General features: G+C 39.5%; 1 protein-coding gene across 5 annotated transcripts in view; it reads right to left on the bottom strand.

Annotated features, from left to right (window-relative positions):
* Dscam4 (Down syndrome cell adhesion molecule 4) overlaps positions 1-10,405 on the bottom strand; it is a 234,927-nt gene extending 224,522 nt beyond the window's left edge. For all 5 annotated transcript variants that reach the window (XM_069505251.1, XM_069505255.1, XM_069505256.1 and 2 more), the window contains exon 1: positions 10,173-10,405. The gene's annotated coding sequence lies outside the window, so the exon portion shown is untranslated. The remainder of the gene's footprint in view (positions 1-10,172) is intronic.
* Positions 10,406-26,945: the final 16,540 nt, after the last annotated feature.

The following is a 26,945-nucleotide window of genomic DNA, read 5'->3' as shown; positions in this document are numbered from 1 at the left end:
TTCTATGAAAAAAAAATACCTAACTTGAACAGAACAATATTATTCAGAAATAACGTTACCTAACGTCGAAACATTCCAATTTCATCTAATCTAAATGCTATGAAGCTAGGTGTAATCTAAACGCGTTCTGGAATATTTTTGGCGGTGAAAAGGTTCTAATTTCACCCGAAAGGGCAACTTGTATTCTTGTAGCGTAAAATACTTATCGCTTGGGCAATACCTTCTGAATGAATTAAATTATGTATAGGGTAGGTATATATTGAAGTTTGAACCGAATATTTTCGCTGTCTCTATAGAAAAGTACCTAACTATTTTATAATTAGCTTTGTTACGATAGAAGGTAAGGTAGGTAAGTACTAATAGGTTTGAGTTATTATAAAGGTAACACAACGTGAAGAATACCTACTGGTTCAAAATATTTTTCTACTAAGAAGAACCCCCAAGAATACCAGTGGTTTTACTTTGTGGTAATTCGGGTGGGATTTCACTAACCCATTGCAATTATAATACTGAGACTGCACGTTATTTTCAAATCGGTCTCACTATACCCATTGACTTAAAAAACGACAAATGGAAACAGTGAGACTCATGTCCTCCTATAAAAAGTCTTTGTATTTCCATTTAGAGCGTTTTTTAAATGTCTAGTGAAAAGCCAAAACCGACGATATTTTACAGAAAATAGCTTAGATGAATGATTACCGAAAATAGCCACAACAAACATAATGAAACTTCATCTTTCAGACAAATAACTGTCAAAGGAGGAAGTATTATAATATTGAGTCCAGAATGTTATACGAATTATAAACAAGCGTTTTCTTGGTAGCAAATAGTCGCGGTACAAAAACGCAACGGCCGCAACGGGAATAGTGATACAAGTAGTATCATAATATCATCAACGGGAAAGCGCAACGGGAATAATGAGACCCACCCGAAAATTCACATTTAAAAAATTTACATGTTTAGCAAGCCATGGCAAAGCAAATAAAAGTCCTACACAATTTGAAGATCTGGTTAACAAGAAGCCGTAAAAGTCTGGATGCCTTTAACCACCCTTTTATAAATAACTGCTCTCATACATTACAAGTAATAGATGCCCCGTAGATACCCAACTTTATATCTTAAGTACTGCTTGTGACGGAACAAAGCCAATTGCGATTTTTGGCAACCCATCGACCTTTTTTCTTATATTGGTTTGGTGGCCAACGGCTGGCTGAAATTTCTATAAAAAAGCTTAACATGTAGTAAGGAAGTGATAGGTAAGTACTATACTAAATCTGCCATATTAGAAGTTAGTTAAAATAGGGAGTTCATTATAAGAATGTTCATTTTTATAATATCCTCTACCCTAAGGTTGCCTGGAAGAGATCGCTATTTTAGCGATAAGGCCACCTATTGTACATGCTATCAAAGGATATTTTACTTTACCTTACTTTATACCACCGTGCGAGGACACCGAGGGTTCCATACTCGGGTATTTTTTTCGACACTTTGCATGATAAATCAAAAACTATCGACTAACTAACTAGCAGTATTATAACCCTTTTTGAAGAACAGCACCACCACGCTCCTGTGCCATGCTTCTGGCGTTATGCCCTCCTGAATGACGGAATTGAACAATCGCTGAAGTACCTTAAGTACTGGTTTTCCACCCGTTTCAAGAGTTCTGCTGTGATTCCGTCATCACCTGGTGCCTTGTTGTTCTTGAGTTGTTGGAGAGCCATACTAATCTCGTATAGGCTGACGTCCGGGATATCTTCGGTATAGTGTCGGGTCAATTTGGCCCTGGGATCTCTAGCCAAATCTTCAACAAGCTTTTGTGTGGTGGTGTATAACTATTCATAGAACTTCTCTACCTCTCTCAACATCGGTTAAATACAGTTAAATCAATAGATTCTGACCGGTTGAACAGTAAATTACAAAATGATCAAATAATTACTTACTCTCCATGGCACACTTAGGTATATGCTCTAAGTCTATAAGAATCCCATCATGTTTCTCTTGAGTGTCTGTTTTCGTTAAGGATATGGCTTTTAATGTAGGTAAAAAGGTCCAACAAATACATGCAATTTTTTTATACTTAACTTGACTGGGTCGAGTGAGTGCCTTTCAAAAAGTATTGCATAAAAAAGGATAGGATAGCAAACTTTGCTCTTTTTGCCCTAGGCAGTGGCTACGAAAAGTTTGCAAATAAAAAGAGAATATTTGGCTCGTACTTTCGCACGGCCTGCAATGTAATTCAATATTTCACCAACGTGATAAGAGTTCCTTATTTTGCAAAAGCGCTGCTCTGATATGAGTGACCTTATCGGCAAAATATATTATACCAGTTAGGTACTTACAGTACCCGGCAGGAAATATTGTATATCGAGCTTTAGAAAGAGATAGCAGTTTCGTAGAGTGTTGTCTCTGTCGTTGAGACCGACAAAACGTCACATACAAATGAGTGACAGAGACAACGCTCTACGAAGCCGAAAGCTCATTCTAAAGGTCGATGTAAAATTTTTGTTTCCGGCTACGGGTGTGCGGGGTGTACCCCGATAACCATCTCGACCTGTCACGTGCTATAGGTAGGGGAAAGCAGGTAGGATTCGTACACTTTTTACTCTAGGTCATGTAAAAACAAAACTAATAAATATTTCAAAATAATTTCAACTCTGCTGGATTACCTAGTTATCTGGCTTTAATTATAGTGTAGTTTAGTGTTGATGCAAAGTAAGATGACAAAGCTATGATGAATTTCCCAAAAAATGGAAATCGTACAAAAGCACCCCACACGCGAGGTAGCTTCGTACATCGACTAGGGTACATTCGTACATAGTGGGGAGCCTTCGTACACAGGAATTAAAAAGGCTATTTTATATGAAATTAAACATTTATTGATATCAAAATTAACACAGAATCAACCTTAAATATAGTAATAATTAACAATATGATGTTTACAAACAATTTGTTACAATTTAAGTCATTCATTAATCAACATTCTAATTTACCGTTATAGTAACTCGCGTTTCATCTCTTTAGCCTTCTGTTTACTCTCTCGTTCTTCTTTTTTTTTCATCTTTTTTGCTCTTTCCTTTTCTATCAGTCTATTTTTTTCGGGATTATATGTTATATCCTTAATTTTTCTAATACTTTTCCTTTCTTTGTGTCTTTTTAGTTTGCATTCTCATTTTTTTAGGCTAAGGTAAAAGGTTGCATAATTTCTGGCGTCATCATCCCACAGTTGATGTAGATGGTGATGGAGGTGGCAATCTTGATAATAGATCTTGTTGAGTAAGAGTAATTTCTTTGGGAGTTGAATTGGGATAGCGCCTATGTCAAAAATAAACGATTTCATAGTAATTATTATTAAACAGAGGGTCTTCCAAATTTCGTGAAATCCACGTCCATTGTAAATTTTAACCATTCTAAACTGATTCTAAAGTTGTCGATTTAATATAAAGAGTACGTCAAATGTTTATGACGTCATATCTATGTATATCTTTTATACAAGCTGCCATAGGTACCTACTAAGCCAGCGTTTTGACGTTTGATAAGAAGTTGCTTATTTGACTTATAGCGCAGCTCACGACAGGCATGAAACTTCGAAGAAAGAAAACATCGAGGTTTCACCCACACTGACAGGCGTCAAATGACGCCTATATTTGACGCTCGGTAGGCTATGAAACTACTAGGTATTTTTGATTTAACGACACCCCTAGCCTAATATTTAGCAGATGTCGATTTCAGGATCAAACCGAGAGTTTCTTCACTCTAGTTCTACTCTGCTAGTCTAGGCACCACCACTATTTGTTGCATGTTATCATCTGGGAGTGGTTTAGAATTGGAATCCCATAACCCATTTAGTGCATAAACGATCTGAACTCACGCGGGGTGCATTCGTAAAGTACGAATCCACCCCACTCCTAACTGCACGAAGGTACCCCAACCAAAAAAAATCAAACAATAAATTTAAAATATAAATAACGGTGAAGGTTATCCCAAAATTAATGTTTACACATGAATCTAAGGCACTTATCCAAAGACTATTATATGTTACTTCAACAATTTGAGCCAAGCTTATTACGAATTAATGTCGTCAAAGATGAGTCGAAAAATTATTTTCGCGGTGTGAAAACACGTTTTGACTTATTCTAAAAAAACTGACTGTTGTACAGCCACTGCACTTAGCTGTGAGCCTATGAATATGAGCGGGCCTCACATATACAAAAACACAAACGCGTCACCATGTAGCATAGTGTAGATATGACTGTTGTACGAATGCTCCCTCTGTACGAATCCTACCTGCTTTCCCCTATATACTGTCATTTGTGTTTCTGTGGTGCAATAAAGTATATACATACATACATACTGTTGTATAGTCCGTAAAAAATGATTCCTAAGTCCTCACGCGCCATTTAACTTAAAATACGATTTTAGACCTTGTGTTAAAGGTGAATCAACTGTACTTTACTCATGGAGTTAAAATGGCGCGTGAGGAGTCATTTTTTATGCATTATATGCTTTTTGATTGTCAGTTGTTAGATTTGCAAGATGACATTATATTATGATAATTAATTACGTAAACTTAAAACTAAAGCTACGAGGGTTCCACACGCGCCCGAACTATAAGAGAACCTGTAGGTAAATGAGTAGGTAAGTACAAGACTGTAATATTTCACTTAATACACACAATTATTACGTAGGTACTTATATAAATTTGGGATTCCTGAAAGTGTTTTACTGTAGGCAGCTAATTAAATGAAACATTTCATTGATATCTACTTTAATAATCGGAATTCAGAAGTATTAAATTGTTTTAGTTTGCGCGAAATGGCGTTACCTAATAAAATTTTGTCACCTATTTCGAAGTAATCTATATTTGGTACACCTAAAAAAACTTAGGTGCACTTATTTATTTTAAAATAGGTACCTACCTACTGATCTATATATTTTTAGGTTACAAAAATCATCCCGTAAGTACACCGTACACGGATAGGATACATGCTACATTTTATTTCAGAAAATCAAAAAGTGCCCTTGAGATAATTAAAAACCATAAATACGGACAAAGTCGCCGGTATATAGTTATGTCTCAGTCATTAAGCTGTTACTAGTAGCGGAAAATTCACTCGGACTTGACTCGGCTAGCTCTTGGCCGGATATTGACTTACGAGATTGTGCTGACCAAGCTATTTTATACAGACCACAAGACTGTGTATCAAGCGAACTAGAAGCAGAAGAGATAAAATTGCGCTAGCAGAACTTTTTGACTAGAACTTTAAAGTACTCGTAGCTGTAAATGTATTTTTCTGTAGAATATAAATTGAAAAAAACCGGCCAAGTGCGAGTCAGGCTCGCGCAATGAGGGTTCCGTACTACAGTCGTATTTTTTCGACATTTTGCACGATAATTCAAAAACTATGATGCATAAAAATAAATAAACATCTGTTTTAGAATGCACAGGTGAAGACCTTTCATATGATACCCCACTTCATATAGTCACTCACTTCGAAAGTAGAAAATACTAATTATTAGTTCTTGACCACATTTTTTTTTTGTGTGATCTAACCCTAAATTCACGGTTTTTAGAGTTTTCCCCAAATGTCAGCTATAAGATCTACCTACCTGCCAAATTTCATGATTCTAGGTCAACGGGAAGTACCCTGTAGGTTTCTTTACAGACAGACGGACAGACAGACAGACAGACAGACAACAAAGTGATCCTATAAGGGTTCCGTTTTTCCTTTTGAGGTACGGAACCCTAAAAAGTTATGTCTTTTTAGGGTACTTATTCGTTTAAGTATATGTTTTATGTTTTTTTACTTTTTTGTTGATATAAGTAGGTAGGTAATTCAACGAATCATTTAAAATATAGTCCGCGACAGGTTGACATGGCAATCGAGGTATCGGGCGGGGGGACGCCCCGCACACCCGCACGTCACCCGCGCTCGTCGCACTAAATTACCGCGGGGGCTGTGCGGCAGTGCGGGGCCTGCGTACCCTCCCCGATTGCCATCTCAACCTATCGCGTACCTACTATATGGGTACAAGCTTGACTGACAAGTCAGCATGAGCAATGTATTTATACAAGCATGCATGTTTGTATAATAATATGATAATAGAGGCTAAGGTCTATATATAAATTATAGAGCATATAGGTAGGTACTTTGCTAAAATTTTAGTTTTTTTCAGTAGTTACCTTAGCAGCCTTAAAAAGCTGTGATAGCTTAGTGGTTAGGACGTCCGCCTTCTAATCGGAGGTCAGGGGTTCGATCCCGGGCACGCACAACTTTTCGGAATTATGTGTGTTTTAATTAATTAAATATCACTTGCTTTGACGGTGAAGGAAAACATCGTGAGGAAACCTGCATGCCTGAGTGTTCTCCATAATGTTCTCAAAGGTGTGTGAAGTCTACCAATCCGCACATGGCCAGCGTGGTAGACTATGGCCAAAACCCTTCTCACTCTGAGAGGAGACCCGTGCTCTGTAGTGAGCCGGCGATAGGTTGATCGTGTGTGACCTTAGCAGCCTACGTTAAAAGATATTGCTTGTAACAATTAATTTTTATCGAAAATAGAATATATTATGGTCTTCAAAAAGACTGACTAAGTATTGTACTACAGACTGGTAATAAAATATTTTTCTCTGTCTAAAAGCGGTTACGCACTCATCCGATCCGAATCCATGAAAATACGGATATAAAAAACTTGGACAGAATTCGGATATTGCTTAGTGCGGTTACTCACTCATCCGATCCGAGTCCGTAAAAATACGTGCCGAAGTATTCATAGAACTATTTGTGGCATTTGTATTTGTGGTAGCTTATGAGTTATGGACAAATGACGTAAAAATAAGGATCAGAGGTCGGATCAGTGCGTAACCGCTCTTAGACTATAAATTGTTATTTATTGTGTAGTCGTCTACAGTTGTAGGTCCTTCAGTTAACGTGAAATTTCACAGTAATTTTCCATTCAGCGCGAGAACCGCGAGGTAATTTCCCAAATAAATATTAGAAAATAAATACCAAAGCTTAAAAAAACATCAAAATACTCGAATATTTATTGAACAAAAACCCATTAATAAATATAAAAATGTCTACTCAAGCATTTATTGAATAAATTACCTTTGTATTTATAGTGATGAAAAAATCTGAAAGAAACACTTTACCAATAATTCGCGCTCAGTGTGCTTAGTAAGAGATTTTACATCTCACCAACGATGATAGAATTCGAGCATGACGAACACAATGACGTCAGAGTTAGGGATGACGTGGCGGGCGTGGGCCGTTCCTCGTACGTGGCACGACTCGCGCCCGCCACGAGTTAGCATAAGTCATCCCTAAAATGAACCTAAATCTACTTGAGCTGCAGCAAAAAAATCCGTACCTCCGATTTTTATTCGCAATGTTTCCGCTTGTAACGCTAGCTGTAGATGTATGGATGGAATCAATCTAAATTCATCTTTAAGAGCGCTAAACTACTGGGATAACATGGCGACATGTGACTGGCTTCTAATCCAAATAATTCGTATGGCAGTTAACTCACCTGCCTACGATCTGGCGACGTCACCAATTTAGAAGCGTAGCCACAATCAATCGGCTCCTACGCGGAGACTGGATACTCTGGCGACCTGTGGACGTTGTCATGGCGTCCCAGTGTGTTATGGCTCTTAGACAAGACTACTAATGCCCATTTTCATTTTGCTGATAACGCTCGAATTCCGTTGGTGAGACATACCTCAAATCTTATACTAAGCCTTTTTACGAGGCTATATTTTTTCAGCTCGCAACCCACGCCTGTTTATCTTCAATATTTCACATGCTTCGCTTCAATTTGACTCATGTCATTTTTCGCATGCATGTTTTATGCATGCGAAAAATATATTTAGATCACCCTCAAGAGGCGCAAGAACCGTCAGAGCTGCAAGAGGCGCACGAAAAGAAAGAAAGAAAAAGGTTTATTCGAGGCATTACAAAAATAATCAGTTTATGTAGTGCAACGCCTCGAATACGTAGGCCACTCAGCTTGTGTTGAGACGTCGGTCTATGCCAAGCCTGTGTGGCAAACATCTGAGGTACCAGACGCAAAAACGCTTATTTCAGTGCTCACCTTTGAGCAAAACGGATTTGGGTAAGTTTCAAGACTCAGCGGATAAAGCCGTACGTTTATTTGCCAGTTAGTCAGCTTCTCCTTTTAGGCGCTTGTCCCACCGCCGACGAGGAAGCGACTAGCTATCAACTATTTTGTCTCTCAAGAAAGTAGGTACTTACAATCAGTGTATGATTCCGTGCCAATAAATGAGATAAATAAAAGTTATCGCTGGCTGTGCTTGAGAACTCACTCGCTGAGCGACGCTCTCTTGGCGGTCAAGTACTAAAAATTTAAATGTTTCGGCTGCCTAGACCAGCGCGAGTAATCGCCCGAAATGAAATTATTTTATTTGCTAAATTACGACGCACTCGCACGCTGCTCATAACCTGAAGACAAAAACTATCTCAATTACACCGGCGCTTCTTCTAATTGCTCGCCAACTCGTTTCTAGTTTTAGCTCAACTCTTTGCTCGCTAACCGTTGGCGGTGGAACAAGTGCTTCGATATGAGAAAAAACAAGACAATCTTCTGAAGCTTATATTGATCGAAACACTGAGCCAGGATGAATTTGGTGTAGGTACGTTACGTCTCCTGATTCCTTCCTAAATAATATGCAGATTTCCTCGCGATGTTTTTCATCGATGTAGAGCCGAGAGGGCGTGATGAATAGTAAATATCCATCAAAGAGGTAGGCAATTCGTAAGTCTCATTCAAAATCTTTGTAAATAGTCCTACTGGCGGTAGAGACGATGGGCTCCTGGGGCGAGGAAGCGAAGAGTTTTTCTTTTGTGGGGTCTGGGGTCTACCTGGTCCAAAGGTTGGCCATCGCCATTTAGCGTGGCAATGCCGCCAGCTTGACGGGCACCTTTGGCCTACCTATGGAAACCAGAGGCGGATTTTTTGACGATATTCTTACTGAAAAATATTATCAGTCATGTTTGGACTAGTTGGATTTATCTTGACATTTCTACTTAATCGTTTTAAATTTCAGCACAATATTATGGCTTAAATCAAAAATTTAAAAAAGGTTTTAGCTGAAGATATTATTTTAAGCCCATTCACCTAATAATGGTTACTGAAAAATGACGAATCCTGGTTCTAACCCGTACCCGTAACCCTATAGCAAGAATTGTAATATTACTACTGAACCTTCAAGCCCCTTTTATGTACAAATACAAAAGCAATGTCGATATTAAGGTTTTAATATTCTCATCCTTTCAAAGTTCCATGACAAGATTCATATCACATTTCTAAAGAACTCTCGAAACAAAGGAGCCTCGGAGAGGAAATAAAGGATTTTATGTAAATTCCGAGAATAATTCTGCAAGAGTTCAACCAGCATTAGAGAAAATACCTAAGTAGTTTATGTTTATTCCTGCTCTTTTATAATTCACGAGCGACCCGCCCCGGCTTCGCACGGGTAGTTTATTACAATTTTCTTAGGACTCTATTTTTTTTTTAAATATACCCTTTGTCACTCAGGAATAATGTAGCTTTCTACTGGTGAAAGAATTTTCAAAATCGGTTCAGAAGTTCCAGAGATGACTTCCTACAAACAAACTTACAAACTACTCTAACTACTATTTTCTTAAATTACCTACGACATTTGTTTATCTAGTCAAAAATCATTCCACAAAATTTTACAATGTCTGATATTTTGCTATTGAAGCGGATAAAAAAGTATTATCACATAATTATTACCAAGTAGGTATAAATAATAATGAGACAACCCTAGTAAATAATGTAACCTCAAAACTAAGCCCGTTCACATTGGAAATGACACTTAAATTCCATTTAAGTCTTATAAGACTTTTATATTATCTACTCGTACTAACCTAAAGTCTTAAATTTATATAAAGCGTAACATGTACCGATTCATATACTACTATACTATTATAGAATACATAACCTATTAAACCGCCATAGTCGTGTCACAGTCATAAAAGCCGGATTACAACTTTGCTAGCGCCAAACTAACTTAGCAATGCCCATCAACATTTATGACATTTATGTGGATAATAAAGACATCAACGGGCCCAGTAATATGGGGTGACATAAGAGGAAAGGAGGAAACATTACATTTACGAAATGTCACTTACCTTTACCACGCGGTCACACACACACAAGTATCAGCCACCGAATACTGTACATTGCACTGCGTAGTAATAGTAAAAGCACATGTATATCACGTGGTCAGTTCACAGTTGTTCTTCGGTAATCGGGGGACTTTGTTTTATCGGGAGATTAAGACGGGGGATGTTTTTAGAACGGGGTGATTTCAGACGAGTGGTGGAGCGGCCGGCGGCATGACGAGCTCGCGCGGGGCCTGCCGCTCACGCCGCCTCACTAATCAGTAATCGTTGCCGGGAAGGGAGGCTGCGTCGCTTCATCCCCGCGTGCCCCGCCCGCCTCGCGTAGCCAAACCCAAAATTCGCAGACGGGACTTTAGGTATTAACTGAGTATTTTAAAAACGAGGTAACTTCTTATTTCTTTACTTTCTTTAACTACTTGTGCTTGACTGCATTCACGCCAAAAAGTAAGTGATGATACATCCTAAGGTGGAGTGCGCCTAAAGGTATCTATTCACTCTTCTTCTTCTACTCCAGACTCTACCTCCTTATTTTCGAAACACGCCTTCGAGCAATGTCTGACTTTGGCCGTAGACCATGTGTGTGTGTTATCATTATACCATAACAATAGCCAAATATAAGCTTACAGATGTTGGGAACATATTAATAATATGGTCACTAGACTGAAATCCTTGAGAAAAACGTTTTTACCTTGAATTATGAATCGTACTACGTTTTTCTATCTATACGCTTCTAAAAAAAGATATTTTTTGAATATGATCGGCCTGCCACATCTACGGCCTTAGCATAAACTCTGTGGTCGGTTGTACGGCGAGCCGAATTCTCAGGGATGACACACACACCGATTAAATATTCATTTGTGGATAGTAAATTAGCGAATCCAGTGATAACGCCCTACTATAGGTGATAAGACGGTACAAGGGGCCTTAACTCAGAGTTAAGGGTTTTGATTTAATGAATAATTTACCCGTATTCTATTAATAAACTGCTATATAGATGCTTCGAAGATTATTACAATTTAATAGGTCAGAATGGGTCGAATGGTTATCTTAGAGCCCTTGCCCACGGCGACTTTTTGTAGCGATACAGTAGCGATGCTGTCGCGCGTCCGCATCGATACAGTCGCGAAGCGGTCGCTAGCTGTGTGCCCTCGCCCACGGTCTCAGATTCAGTCGCGATTCAAACGCGATATTGTCGCGCTTCTTTGTCGATGCAAACGAGAAAAAATGTTGCACTGATGCTCGGTTCTCTATTCACGCGCCACCCTCCCTCCGTTCTTCCCCCGATGTCATCCGACAAAGTCGCGCGTTTGCATCGATACAGTCGCGATGCAGTAGCACGTTGCAAATGCGACTAACACGCGTTAGTAGTGACAGCATCGCTACAAAAAGTCGCCGTGGGCGAGGGCTCTTACCAACTGCAAATTTTGATAGAGCTTTTGAAGCAGTGCAGCTCGCTATATTATGCCGCCTGTCATGTCTTCTGAATCATTTTGCTTCGCTGATACTTACCTACAATTTGGCTTTAACGTAGAAGTTTGTTTTAAAGCCGTTGTCTATAGGGTTATTATTTCTTTTACTAAAAGTTGTTGAAAAAACAATCAATAAAGTTTAGGGAGTAAATTAAGATTCATTTTCCAAACCGTGGGATAGTCATACTAGCTAAACCCCTAATAGAATCATAGCGCTAGCGGGCAACCTAATATTTAGATCAAATTGCTCGCAACTTCGTAAGACATCTCTAACCTTACAGTACCTACCTATACCTAATATTCTTGAAAAATATACTGGTATTTATATGGCTTATATTACGGAACTAAATCATTAACTAACAAGAGCACACTCATAGCAAATTCAAAAATTAATCCAATGAAGTAACACCATCTAAACTTAAACTTTGTAATTGAATTAATAATTTAATATTTGATAACCGACGGCCCTGATTCTGGCACATGCGCGGCAAGGTTACCTCGAGTGGCGATCTTAACTCGCACATCTTTTAAAATGCAACCATCACGCTACAATCTGAACACTCAATTTGAACTAACTACAAAAAGGTGGTATGTACAATGTACACTGCTTTAGCAATAATATCACAATTTGTCTAATATGTACCTCTACCTACTTAACTTTTCAATTATGTGTAGAGTTGAGATGTAGAGTCTAGTTACATCTGGAGATACCCGCGGTGTCGGAGTGAAACGTGCGTAGAGAGTGTTTGAGGATTTCTGCGGCGCGCGATCGGCTTGCTTTCTTGCATGTGTAGGTACGCACTTGTACCAGGAGGGCGGGCGGTGCATATCACCTGATGTGTGTTGTACTTTGCGGATTATAGAATAAACCTATTCTGCCTGACACCCACGACTTGGTCTGCGTGAATTTAGATTTTTAAAATTCCCGTGGAAACATTTTGATTTTCCGGCATAAAAATAGCTTATGTCACTCTCCATGTCTTCTATATAATGTGTTCTCACGTTTTAAAAACCTAAATCCACACAGACGAAGTCGCGGACATCAGCACCAGCAAACAGCTAATAAGTGATCAAGCTTGCTGTTCCTCCTGGTGAATTATAACGGAGTCATTTGAAGAAACATTTTCTATTCGGGGAAATTGACGTTTGCTCGTTTTGAGGTCCTACCCTGGCGCGTACCTAAGCGCTGAGGTCTCATAATGAGACGACTACGCTTCTGTGCACAGTGCAGGTTCAATTTATGACATATGAATTTGCTCAGGTCTGGTTAGGTCTTGTCCTAACGGAAAAAGCGTGCTACTCTAGCATTCTAGTATGATGCCGAATACGAAGCGATTAGGTTTTTTTTGGCACAGAACACTCAAATTACATAACATATTTTTGAGTTCTATAGGTCTCGTGTAACTCAATTTACGGGCAGTCACAACGTGCACTGAAATTTGAAAACAAGTCGTAAGTACCTACAATAAAATAAACTAACCTAAAGAACATGAAAAATATACCTTAGATTCAAAATACTAAAATAATATTATAATGAAATGAATACCTACTAAGTTAAATTATCTAAAATACAATATACTTACTTATAAATATATTGTATTAACCCTAGTTGTAACTAGGGTTATAGCTTTATTAAAAGGGCCGTTCCAGGTTCTACTATCTTACAAACTACATTTATTGAACTCACTCGGACAATTTGGAAGTAGCCGAAAAATCAGTAATTTCACGAAATGTAGTTTAAGCGTAATCGTATTTGTGTTATGCAGTATAAGTATTAAGTAGTAGTATAATATTAACAAGATAAGGGCAACTGCTGCAGAAAGATCGTCAAGATGTTCTATTGGACTTCGTAAACAAGGTCTAGGCAAGAACTATGAACAGAGCAAAATAAATAGCTCCCGTTCGCCAACTTGGCGCGAGTTGGACTCGCCAGTTTGTACTTTAAATTGGCTGAGTGTCGGAAACGTTCAATAAAATGATTTAGAAAACTAATTGGCTAAAAAAAGTCTAATGAAGGTAAAGGACTTTTGACCCCTTTGTTCCTGGGTAACGCAATTAGACGGTTAATTTAAAGTGAATCTAGTTTAGTGATTTTAGCTAGGTACACACAAAGTGAGGCAGCCTCGTGAGGCATTCCTATATGCGGTCAATATAGACCCACATCGACCCGTTCAAAGTCATAAAAATGTAGACTCCTCCGTGTTTTGAAGTTTTTTTTTTCAATAAGAAAGAAAAACGGATTCTCCCAATTGCGAAGTATGTGGTAATGTAGGTATGTAGATGATGTCTCGCACTTACTATTGGCATGTGTTCGCAATCATAATTTGAGAGAAACACTAACGTGTGAACTAAATTTAAATTTTATGAATATTGGTATTTTTAACTATATTTTAAACATACCTTCGAGCATTTCGGCAATGAAAGTGTATAAATTTGTTAGTGATTCTCTCAAATTTTTATAAGTAGTTTTAGGTTCGATGTAGTGTGATTTTAATTTAGTTTGTATCGATCGGGCTGGCATACAGATCATAACACCACTTATAATAATAATACAGTTTAAAAAAAACATTAAAATTAGTTTAAGGCGAGTCACCGAGGTGGGCAGCGCGGCTTTGAAGCAAACCGCTTGGCAACGTTCAAATTCTGTGTTTCAAACGTTAAATTTGAATTTAATAAATTATAGAAGTCCTGTTGAAAACCAAAATTTAGCAGGTTCTCTGTAGTACTTAAAGACAAATATTTCCATATAAAAACTATTTGCCAAGTCAGAAATTTTAGTATTAAATAATTCGTTTTAGACTTTTATTTCGGCTTATTTTAAGATTTTATTTGATCGAGTGAAGTACTTCCTATTGTGTATCAAAGTAGCACATTCTTTAGACAATGTCTTTAGGTATATTGTATATTTTTAGCAAGGCCATTATTTAATAGTAAATACCTAAAACATTTGATCTAGCAAACCAGTTTTTTCCGCTTAGCGTCGGTGACTCGCCTTAATGTAATTAGAAAAACCTCTAAGCCTCTCTATAACAAAGCTTTACAACTGGAAGGTAAATTAGGTCAAACCCGAAAGTAAGTATTAGGTACTTAACTAAAATCATAAAACAGTAGGTACTCGGTAGAGCATCAAAATTTCAACTTTTCCGACGATACCGTAGGAAGCCCCGAGTGCTCCCGGTGGGAGGCCCATTGTTGCTTCAGGTAGGGAGGTCGGAGGTCTATTTTGCCTCCTTTAAAAGGATAGGGCTGTACAAACAGCGTCTAAGAGCTGATACGGATTTTTACGAACCCACTCAGATTAAGCCGTTTTTATAATCACCGTATTTTAGGCAATTACCTTTTCTACGTTATTTAATGGGGTACTAGCGAGCGGTGTCTGAGCTAAGGAAGAAACATTAAAATGGGTAACTTTTCCCAACGCAATGCGACGTGATTTTTTGCATGGATATTATAATTAAAGACCTAGAGGTGGCATACGCACTTTTTATCCCGGAAAATTACACAGGATTTTTAGAACCTAAATAGACGATTACCGCGACTTCATCAGTGTAGGTTGCTACACTGATGAAGTCGCGGTAATCGTCTAATCTTATAAATTAGTCTAATAAATTATCTACTCATATAAAAATAAACAAAATAAAATGAAAAAGCCTTTTATCTATGTATATTGTATACCTACTATATAGTATACATAGATAAAATATAGTTGTTAAATAGGCGAAATACCGACTCAGATAATAAATGTACATTTGGCTAATTATATGTGCAAAGAGTCAGTCAGGCTGTTCAATTTGGAGATTTAGCCATAATTCTACCATATTTTCATACAGAGGCATTTTCGTAAAGTACTTAAGTAGATTAGGCTAGCAATAAGGAAGTGTATGTATTTTTAATAAAAAAAAGCTTTAAATACAATTCGGTGTTTAATAAATACCTATAAGGCTAACAAAATGATTACACATTTTCCGTTTCTGAAAATTAGCTTCGTAAGCTCGTTACACCATTAGCTTACACTGTTAAAGTCTTTACACGTAGTAATGGATTTAGTTCCTAGGAATCGTATTAGGAAGCCTTAGTTAGTTAATATCTAAATACCCATATGCTCAAAGTGCCGCAAGACTAAGTTTAATCTTAGAATCACAACTCAGTTTAACTTAAACCTATCTAAGCCATCTATTTCTGAAGAGAAACTACTGAGTATAATACTTACGCATTTTGGTCTCCTCTCTACGTGAAGCTACCAAACAGGATCTTACAAGACCTACAGTTCGAGACAGGTCAATATGGCAATCGGGGTACGAATCGGGGTGTCCCCCCACCTCATACCCCGATTGCCATCTTGATCTGTCACGTGTTATAGATCTCATCTATTTCCGTGAAACGTCAACGGTATTTGAATTGAAGCTGCTGTAAGCATTTTGGTCAACTATCTACCTGAAACTACCAAACAGCATCTTGTATTGTACTCATAACCTTTGGCATGCATTTCAAAGGGAAGGGAGATACAAAGATGTCTTGTGTCAAATACTAGGTAACGTCGTAGGGTGGCTAGTGCATGTACAACCGAGGTCAGAGAGCAAAATGTCGTTGGTGTGTCTGTAAACCCGAATGACGTCACTGAAAAATGTAAAGTTTTTAAACGAGTGTAATTCTAAAAAAATATTTTTTGATATCATATAACTCGGCTGCTAGGTATACGATAGCAACGAATTCCTAGAAAATCAGAGCCTAAAGTTTTCTTACTGAAAATAAGATATCTTTTCTTTCTACTTATCTCTGACCGCCACTTGTCCACATCTCACTATTTCGCATTTTCTAAGGTAGTAACTAGTAACTGGTACGGTATATTTTTGCACACACAATAGAGCATCGAAACGATGTCCTATGATATATTATGTCTGGTCGCGATCCTTCAGTCGACAATAGTCTTTAGTTCTGAATCCATAATTCTGCTTTTCGTAGACACTATAATCTAAGCTTCGTTTTGGACATCTAGATTCTAGCGGCAACTATTAGACCTAGGTCTTTGACAGCGTAAAGTGGGTTAATGGTGCAAGTTGCAACGTAGATATAACCTACGCTCTTAAATCTCAGTATGTAAGAATGTATTTTGAGAATTTTCACCGAGATAAAACCTAATCCACGTAGTCACTGGAAAAGGCTAGTTATAATAATGATACGAGCTAGAACTCACGTAAGTAACATTTACAAAGCTTATAAGCGCGGTTAGCCTCGCGACCATATGAGAATGCTAAGGTGTGATCATTAGTAATCGTTAGTGGTGTAACTTTGTTTAAGGCCGGTGATTAATCACCGTGCAGTTGACAGATCCTATACTAACACGCCGTGACGTAGGGCAGATGGATGGAGAAACGAAAATCTTGGATATTATACAAATCTTTACGTCATGTAGAAAACGTGTAGGTGTTTTACGGTCGAGATATGGACGAATAGGTACTAAATGAAGCCTCAATAGTAGATTATGTACGTACCTACTTAATTATAATTAAGTATGTCATCATGATCATCATGATCAACCCATTACCGGCTCACTACAGAGGACGGGTCTCCTCTCAGAGTGAGAAGGGTTTTGGCCATAGTCTACCACGCTGGCCATGTGCGGATTGGTATTAAGTATGTACGGAAACCTAAAAGAGCGAAGCCCGACTCGCGCTTTGGCGGTATTCAGGGATTCGCCATGAAAATCTCGACTCGCACTTGACTGGTTTTTATTTTGTTTTGATCGAGTTCGGAGCTTCTTGCGAGCTAAGTGCAGTACCTGAAATTTCGTATGCACAAATTGTATTATTAGAAAAGCGTTCCTGTTGCGTTGTATCATTTGTTATACTTATCATTTTAGACAAGGGCCCGTGTGATGGATCGCCATAGACCCAGCTTTGGGTCGGACCCCTTCGTCGCGAATCTGCTTTATGACATGTAATTAGGACAAAGCGAACCTATTTACCTATTTTTTTATATTTGACGATAGCACTTGACTGCGCTCTCATCTTGTGATAAGTGAGTCTGGGTTTCGCCGCTACGCTGATGTGTGTGTGACACACATCAGCATAGCGTAGCTCACTACAGAGCACAGGTCTCAGAATGAGAAGGTTTTTGGCCATAGTCTACTACGCTGGGCAGTGCAGATTGGCAGACTTCACACACCTTTGAGAACATTATGGAGAACTCAGAGGCATGCAGGTTTTCTCACGATGTTTGCCTTCACCATTGAAGCCAGTGATATATTTTAATTAATTAAAAAGCACTTATCTCCGAAAAGTTAGATGTGCGTTCCTGGGATCGAACTCCCGACCTCCATTTAGAAGGCGGACGTCCTAACCACTTGGCTATCACAGCTTCACACTAAAGTACGAATTTATCTTCACTTTTTAAAATACAAATCTATTAACTTTGCTTACCTATCTGGAATTATATATCCTAGGTTCATCATCATCGTTATCAACCGATAGATGTCCACGGCTGGACATAAGTCTCTTGTAGGGACTTCCATAATCCATACCGCCATACGTTATGGTCTTGCGCCGTCTGAATCTGAATCCAGTGGCTCCCTGTGACTCCCTATGGCTCATTTGATGTCGTTTGTCCACCTAGTAGATATACCTATTTGGTTAAAAGCAGCAAAATAATAAAACCCAATAATAGACTATGACATTCCGCGTCGGCGTGTGGTGGTCATCGTGTGGTGAATGATATCAATTAGATACCATGACCGCACCAAACGGATTTTCCAACTATTAGGGCGTGGAAAACTCATTTAACCCGAACTAATAGAAATTCCCGATTGCCAAATACGGCCACTTCATGAGCCGTGCCCATCGCACATACCACTAACCATAATATAGGCCTTTAAACTATTATAGCTAGTGACGCTAAGCTCGACCGCAAACGGGCCGGTCCGATAAGCAGCCCGGATTACTTCAAAGAAACTTACGCACGCATTATAATTTTTTTTCACTCAGGTAAAAAAATGCTCTTCAATCACATCGCAACGGAGCAACGAACCGACGTGATTTTTTGCATGGGTATAGTTAAAGAGAGAGTGGCATAGACTACTTTTTATACCGGAAAATAAAAGAGTTCCCACGGGATATTTAAAAGCCTAATCCACGCGGAAGAAGTCGAAGGCATCAGGTAGTCCATGATAAAGTCGTTAGACGTGTGTTAATCTTTATACTTTTCTTCCAGCGCATATCCGGACCGGCCGACCAGTGTGTGTGCGGACAAGCTAAATCTTTATCGCCAACCTTACTGCCCGTTACTGCACAATGTCCGAAGTACCGATTTATATCAGCCCCGTCACTTTCGCAGTTAAACGGCGTAAGGGTGGTTTTAACGAGCTGGCACAGGTCTTAGTTACGGCGGAACCAGTTTAAGCCCAGTTTTATTTAAGCAGCTATATAAATGTTGCACTAGATGCGGCGCTTTGTTGTAACAACATATTCCAACGAACATCGGTGTCCGCACTCCTGTCAATCGTAAACGCTTTAGACGCAGTCCGTTGCTACAAACATAGGTATAGGTACTAAAACTACCTATACCTACTCAAAAAATATTATATGACAGTGTGAGTAATACATTAGAGTCATCGAGCAAGTTTAATTTTTACAAATGACTGCGTTTAACGCAGATTACAATAGGTACCTAATTGACGGGAGTGCGGACTGCGGACACGAATGTTCATTGGAACCATTGGAACATGTTGTGACTATGAAGCGCCGCATCTAGTGGATCATTAATATCGCTGTATTATGTATATAATACACGTCTGCCGCAGAACCGATGGCCGATGGGGCAGACGTGTTCTGGAGTGGAGACCGCGTATCAGCAAGCGCAGTGTGGGACGACCTCCAACCCGCTGGACTGACGACCTTAAGAAGATAGCGGGAAGTGGGTGGATGAGGAAGGCGGAGGATCGTGTGTGGTTGCGTGCTCTTGGGAAGGCCTATGTCCAGCAGTGGACGCAAACAGGCTGATTGATTGATTGATGTATATAAGGCAGTCTGCCAATGAAAGGCACATATACCTACTTACACGATGTTCGGAGAATGTGGTGCAATTAAAACCGGATATGAAACTTCATTAATTTTAAAGCGCGCGTCAGTTACAAGAATAAGTATAGTGCTCTCATGCTATGGTAAAATGTGTCGTATATTACCTATTTATTATGCTCTTTGAAGCTGTTTCAGCACGCTTAGAAAAAGTTATACTTGTTGAGTTTTCAATAGCAAGGATTTTCAAAATACGTTCACTTTTTTTGACTACAGTTTTCATATTTTAATTAAATTTGATTAATCACCACCATCACCATCACCATGATCACCCCATCGCCGGCTCACTACAGAGCACGGGTCTCCTCTCGGAGTGAGAAGGGTTTTGGCTTTTGGCCATATCACGCTGGTCATGTGCGGATCAGCCGAAAAGTGTGTCCGGGATCGAACCCCCGACCTCCGATTAGAAGGCGGACGTTCTAACCGCTAGGCTATCACAGTTTTTAATTACGGATATCTTTAGCAAACTTTTGCCATTTCTTATTCGAAGCCTAGATAAATATAACCTATATTAAGTCGGCAGCAAAATCTAATTATATCTCCATTTACATATGGACTAACATCCGGTCAGGTTTGCAGAGGAGTATTGATTTAAAGGATATTTTAGTCTGAGCTAAAACCAGAATGAGGGTAGAACAGTGATGTACAGTACTGTAATTTGCTAAGCTAGCTGTAGGGTATTGCAACAATCCATACTAATATTATAAATGCGAAACTGTCCGTCCGCTAGCTTTTCATCGACCTGAATTTGACGTTTGGTATAGAGATGGCTTGCATCCTGGGGAAGACCATACTTGGGCTACTTTTGGTCCTGGAAAATCAGTATTCCCATGGGATTTTTAAAACCTACATCCACATAGACAAGGTTGTTGAAATAGGTATATAGATATATATTATATACATAGATAGATGTAGAATTTTCGTAGAGATGCTATGCTACCAACGTTCATTGGACCAATTTAGCCTGGATGTAAAATTCTCTTCACAAATTTAGAAAAATATACTACAGTTATTATTATAATAAAAACTTTTGAATATATAATTCATTTTCACGGTATGCCAGTTAAAAATATATTTAAAAATTCGGGTTAAGCTCATAGCAATTAACCTAAATAAGGTGTCGAAAGTTTTTGCCGGCTGCTCCATTTCGTGAAAGAGGACTTGCAAGCGTCTCTCTATTAAAGTAAGCAAAAACTAAATTTTCATTTTGGCCGGACAGAGATTCCGCTTTTGGACAATTTGGTAATTATGTTAGTTGAGCATTCGCAAATTTAATTTAGATACCTAATAGCAATATTAATTTATCCAAATGGACTATATTATTATTTACTAGATGATGCTCGTGACTTCGTCCGCGTGGATTTAGGTTTTTAAAAATCCCGTGGGAACTCTTTGATTTCCCGGGATAAAAAGTGAAGTATATGTCCTTCCCCGGGATGTAAGCTAACTCTGTACCGAATTTCATCAAAATCGGTTAAACTGCTGGGCCGTGAAAAGCTAGCAGACAGACAGGCAGACAGATACACTTTCGCATTTATAATATTAGTATGGATTACACTTTACCTTTATTAAATTAAACGGTAATAGCCTGGCGGTTAAGATTCGGTCCGGAATTTAGCGGGTCCGGGTTTTGATCTCGAGCACACACCTCTATTTTTTTGAGTTAGATATGTGAGTTTTATGTAATCAAATACCAATTGTTTGAATGCCAGGAAACCTGTACACCTGAGACTTCTCTATGGCAGAATGGCAGACTTTACATACCTTTGAGAACATTATGGAGACAGGAAAACTCTCACGATGTTTTTCTTCACCGTTAAAGCAAGTATACTTAGGTAATTACTTAAAAAGTACATAACTCCGAAAAGTTAAAGATGCATGCCCTGGATTAAATACCGGACTCCCTAAATAGAAGGCTGACGTCTTATGTCTTAATCACTGAGCTATCATGGTGATGACTTTATTACTGTTAATTTCTATATTTCAATGTGAAGAAGCGCAACTAACATTTCTACGAATAGGTAGAATACTTTCTTTAGTCCTATTAATTTTTGAGCAAAAACTGACTGACTGATGTACTTAGTATGTACATGTAACTCAAAGGCATGATAATCTAAACTAGCTTGACGAATGAAAATTCAAAATACTCGGTAAAGGAAAGAGACAAATAGGGAATAGGCATTACTTACGTATTAGGTACTTACTAAGTATCTAGATTTTTAATATCGCATTTCTACAACAAAACAATAATAATAAAATATATCCCTACGTTAGATATACGTGTACGCTGCGACACACGGGTTTTAAAATCCAACACATTCGTCCGCTTAACTAATAGGTATTTAAGACCATATTTTTATTAAAATATTTCATTACAGACCTTCAGCTCATCGTGATAAGGTCTCTACCGAAACTCACTCGCTTCACTTGTTCACTTCCTATTTTAAACAATATAGGTACTTAGTTGTCTCACAGCTGGCGAGAGATACCTACAAACTCGGTTCCATCAAATTCCTTTGAAAAAATCTGTCTGCGTGGAAAATTATCTCAAAAATATGTATTTTGAAGGATGGGAAGCCTACGGCGTAGCGTGCGAGCAAAGGGCACGGTGTAAACAATAGTGCACTTTGCAATTAACTGCGGAACCCGCTCGGAAGACGTATTCACAGCGGCCATATTGCCTGGCAGATTATATCCAGCCAGTGGAGTTGGCTCAATGACTAATCAGCGAAAAAATAAGTAGTTTTGCTCTCTAGCTGCCAACGTTCTGGTTTTTACTGGGAATTACTGTAATAATCACATCTTCTTTAAAAAAAGCTCTTCCAGTCGAATAAAACTTTTTGAAAAACTTCAGCTAGACTAAATCCGAGTCCGATAGCCTTTCAACCTCACCAAAAAAGGCCTTAACTGGGAATAAACAAAGGTTAACCGATCATATCATAGACTTGAGCTATTAAGTCATATCGTGTGAGAGAGGGGCGAAGAAGAAGCGGTGATAGGTTAGTGGTTAAGACATGGCCTCCTATTCGTGGGGTCGGGGTTCGAATTCCATCACGCACCTCAAACTGCACGGAGTTAGTGCGATTTAAGCAATTAAATATCATTTGCTATACCGGTAAAGGGAAACATCGTGAGGACTACATATCTGAGACTTCTCCAAAATGTTTTTCAAAGGTTTATGAAGTCTGCCAATTCGCACTTGACTAGCGTGGTGGCCAACCCTTCTCACTCTGGGAGGAGACCCGTGCTCAGTAGAGAACAGGCGATAGGTTGATGATGATGATGATGATGACTATCGTCTGAGCGATTGCTTCTATTCAACAATAAGTGGTTTTTAGCAGTTTAGGCTTCTGTCGGAGGTGGCTAGGGTGTCCAAACAGAATAGTAAGAGAATTTTATATCTGCTAGAGACCAGCTCAAGCTATGGCTGCTATCTATAGAGACGCTATAGATGCCCAAGCTATAATAATCAACTGTGCGCTTAGCTTTAGGTTCAATAGCGCAGTCTTTTCTGTGACTAGATACTTATAAATAAGTTAGGCTTTGTGTACTTTCAGTAGATAAGTAAGTATATATAATACTTGCTAGCTATTTATGTTTGTGAAGGTGGTAGTACAATGGTGGGAAAAAACTTAATAAGTATTTTTCTTAATGCTACGTCTTAAAGCACTTTTTAAAGTACACACAGAAAGTTAAAACTACTAGGTAGGTACCTCTTATTTAATTTAAGTTAATAAAGTTACACTCGGAAACCGGGAACTAACTGTTCAGCAGAGGGCAGATATGCGTAGTGTGACGCGTGATTTTGGAAGAAAGAAAAACAGAAATGCTTCAAAGCAGTCGAGCCACTAATTTAATATAAGAATCACATTATAATTAGTTAATTAATTATTTAACAATGAGGAATACAAAAAGCTACGTGTAAATCGAATGGTGGCCAAAGACAAGAGAGAGTCCGAAACAAAAGTCAAATGTCATTTGTATTAAGCTTGTCTATGGCAAGAATGCGTTCAAAATAAGAATGGATACATTCATTTTCCAACACTAACTACATTCGGTATTAACCTTTCGAGAGTTGGCAAGATTTCCTATTACCGCATTTCCTCGCTCCCAACTTTGCGTGCACTGGATCCGACCATTTTATTTACTTTTCCCACTTCTTGGAAGCAAATACTTTTTGTGTTGCTGACGGATGGAGATAAAACTTGTTCTTTAATTCAAACAACAACCCCAAGCCGGTTGCGGTTGCCATGTTGTTTTTGGAACGGATTTGTACGAGAAAAAACACTGTTGTGTGTTAGTGTACTACATACAGTATGAGTATTATCATATCATGCACTAACTTATGCTCGCGACTTCGTCCGCGTGGACTACACAAGTTTCAAACCCCTATTTCAATCCCTTAGGGGTTGAATTTTCAAAAATGCATGCCAAATTTCAGCCCGATCCGTCCAGTAGTTTGAGCTGTGCGTTGATAGATCAGTCAGTTAGTCAGTCAGTCAATCAGGCAGTCAGTCAGTCAGTCACCTTTTCCTACCTACATAATATTAGATAAGTACAAGTATTTTTAATGTAGGGTACTTACCTATACATCAGTATTCTTCTATTTTTTACCTGTAAAATCGTAGTTACGTGGTTACAGTTACCTATGTAGCTAATTACCCAGGTGTACCATGTGCCTACCTATGCAGCTAGTTAGGGAATCGGCTCTTTATTGTAAGTCGTACACTCGTACCGAGCGATGCCGGGACTCCGGAAGCGACTAATTAGCCCTCGCTACAAAAACACCCTGCGATAGGAAATTACAAACCTAACGGTTCCGTTTATAGCTACGAGTAGGTATATAGGTATAGTACGCGATAAGTCGAGATGGCAATCGGAGTAGGGACACCCCGGACACCTGCACAGCCCCCGCGCTAACCCGGTGCGGAATAGCGCGGGTGACGTGAGGGTGTGCGGGGCGTCCCCCCGCCTCGTACCCCGATTGACATCTCGATTGTCAACCTGTCACGTAACGTACTGTAAGGTACTACCTATAGAAAGATACTAAATATACCCAATCAGTACTTTTTGTGCAGGCGGTCTCTTATCGTGGATGAAGTCACGTCACAGCCATGACAAATCAGCACCTTGGGGTATTGTTAACCATGGCATGACCTGGCAGGAGGAAGGTGTTCGTCCGCGCGTCCCCCTGAACTCGAGCAGAGGGCGCAGTAAACGCACTCATGGGAAACCTTCGACATACCAACCTATTGTACGCAACAGGCCAAGATGGCAATCGGGGTTGGAACGCCCCGCACACCCGTACAGCCCCCGCGCTAATACGGTGCGGACGAGCGCGGGTGCCGTGCTTGTTTACGAGTCTCCCGCCACATACCCCGATTGCCGTCTCGACCTGTCGCGTACTTTACCTACCTACCACTGTCAGAGTGAACTAGAGTGTAATTTTTAAATTTTGTGTGTATTGAGGCTACGGTGACGTAAAATCAAAGGGTAGGTTACTAACATTTAACGCCTGCCAGTGACGTCGAATCCTCGGCGTTTTGTTAGGTTTCACTGTTGTGAACTCTGCCACTCTAAAGCGATTACGGTTGACAGGAGTGCGGACGCCGAAGTTCGTTGGAACGTGTTGTTACTATGAAGCACCGCATCTAGTCGAATTTATATCACTGATGTCCTATAGAAAAAGGATAGGCTGAATCAAGGCGGGTGGTAAGGAATATATCCTCGTAATTGCGCGTCCTATACGAATGGCATCGACTGGGACTAATTAGACGGCTTTCTAAAAATATCCTGCCACGTAACAAGTGCATCCACACTCTCTACGAGGCAACACGAGTGAGATGAGGTCGCCTTCCTCGACTTGCCTTCGATGCGCATGCGATTCCACTCGGTGTCGGTGTGTCGGTGTTTTGGCCGAAGCCAAAGAAAGCGAGATGCAATACGTAACGGTCAACTGAAATATAGTGCTGGCTTTACGTAGTACTAAGTATTATACATTCTGTGCTATGGTGCAGAGTGTGCAGCGCACACGGGCGCAGGGATAGGGGGTGCCAAGCGCCGCTCGCTATTCCTCCTCCAAAGAGCATGTGTCGCTCTCACCTACTTATTTTTGAATTAATGACAAAGTTTTGCATTTTAACGCTATTCTTGTAAGCCCTTCCTTCCTCAAAAAACATTTTACTCGTCTACCTCGCGGGAGTCGCGGTTCCACGTGCTAGCTTGCTTGCGAGAATGTATATCCGGATTTATAAGTTTCCAGCCTTATTCACCTCTATGCCTTTATATTAGTACGAGTACCTACGTATCGATTACTTTTTGTACTGGCATTTAGCTGGTTAAAATAATGGTTACCTACTTATTAGTAGTTATATGTAGTACCATCTAGCTCATCCACCCGGCTTCGTTCGCTAGAATTTTAATTAAATTCTATATATAAAACAAGGCACCGCTAAATAATTGTGACTTGTATTCTCTTGCCCAACAATAAAAGTGTCTGAAAGTAATTAGCTCTCGAGCAAAATAAAAGCGACCCTTTTTCTAACCGCGTCGAGTTCATCCGTCTTTACGGCCTCTCCCTTTTATCTAGCCACCCCAAGTGACAGTATTGTAGCCGTAGGGTCCGGAGAAAATCAAGGTACCACTATAGCGGACCCCCATCCTCCATTAACCCCTTTCCTCCCTCACCAGAATCTACATCTACCTACTTGGTGTAAAACTCGTGTAAGTAAAAATTATGGCGATTTTATTGTCAATGTTCAAAGTGGCTCTAACCATTGGGCCATATAGCGAATTCCTAGGCGTGCCTTTTATGTAGATGCAGTGCCACCACAGAGTACTTTGTAATATATGAAAAGTGCCACCAAGGCGTTGCAGCAAACGTAGGTAGGTAGGTTTTGTATGGTAACTGTTACCACAGACTTTAATTCATAGACAGGATCGCCATCGAATCGTCAGCCGCGCCATCCCACACCAGGCTAGTGCGGGGACTGAGCGGGTGTGCGGCGCGTCCCCACCACGATTGCTATCTCGACCTGTAGCGGACTATAGATACTTCCTATAACAGATCATATTATTATTTTGCTCTTCAATACCAATTATTTGGTTGAATTTTAATCCCGTAAGTAAACTCTAAACTCGTAAGTAGAAATCATAGAGTCGAATCGTCAGCCGCGCCATCCCACACCAGGCTAGTGCGGGGACTGAGCGGGTGTGCGGCGCGTCCCCACCACGATTGCTAT

The sequence above is a fragment of the Maniola hyperantus genome, chromosome 20 (assembly GCF_902806685.2).
Source record: "Maniola hyperantus chromosome 20, iAphHyp1.2, whole genome shotgun sequence".
Lineage (NCBI taxonomy): Eukaryota > Metazoa > Arthropoda > Insecta > Lepidoptera > Nymphalidae > Maniola > Maniola hyperantus.
The sequence above is the reverse complement of the archived record's forward strand: the minus strand, read 5'-3'. Positions and strand labels throughout refer to the sequence as shown.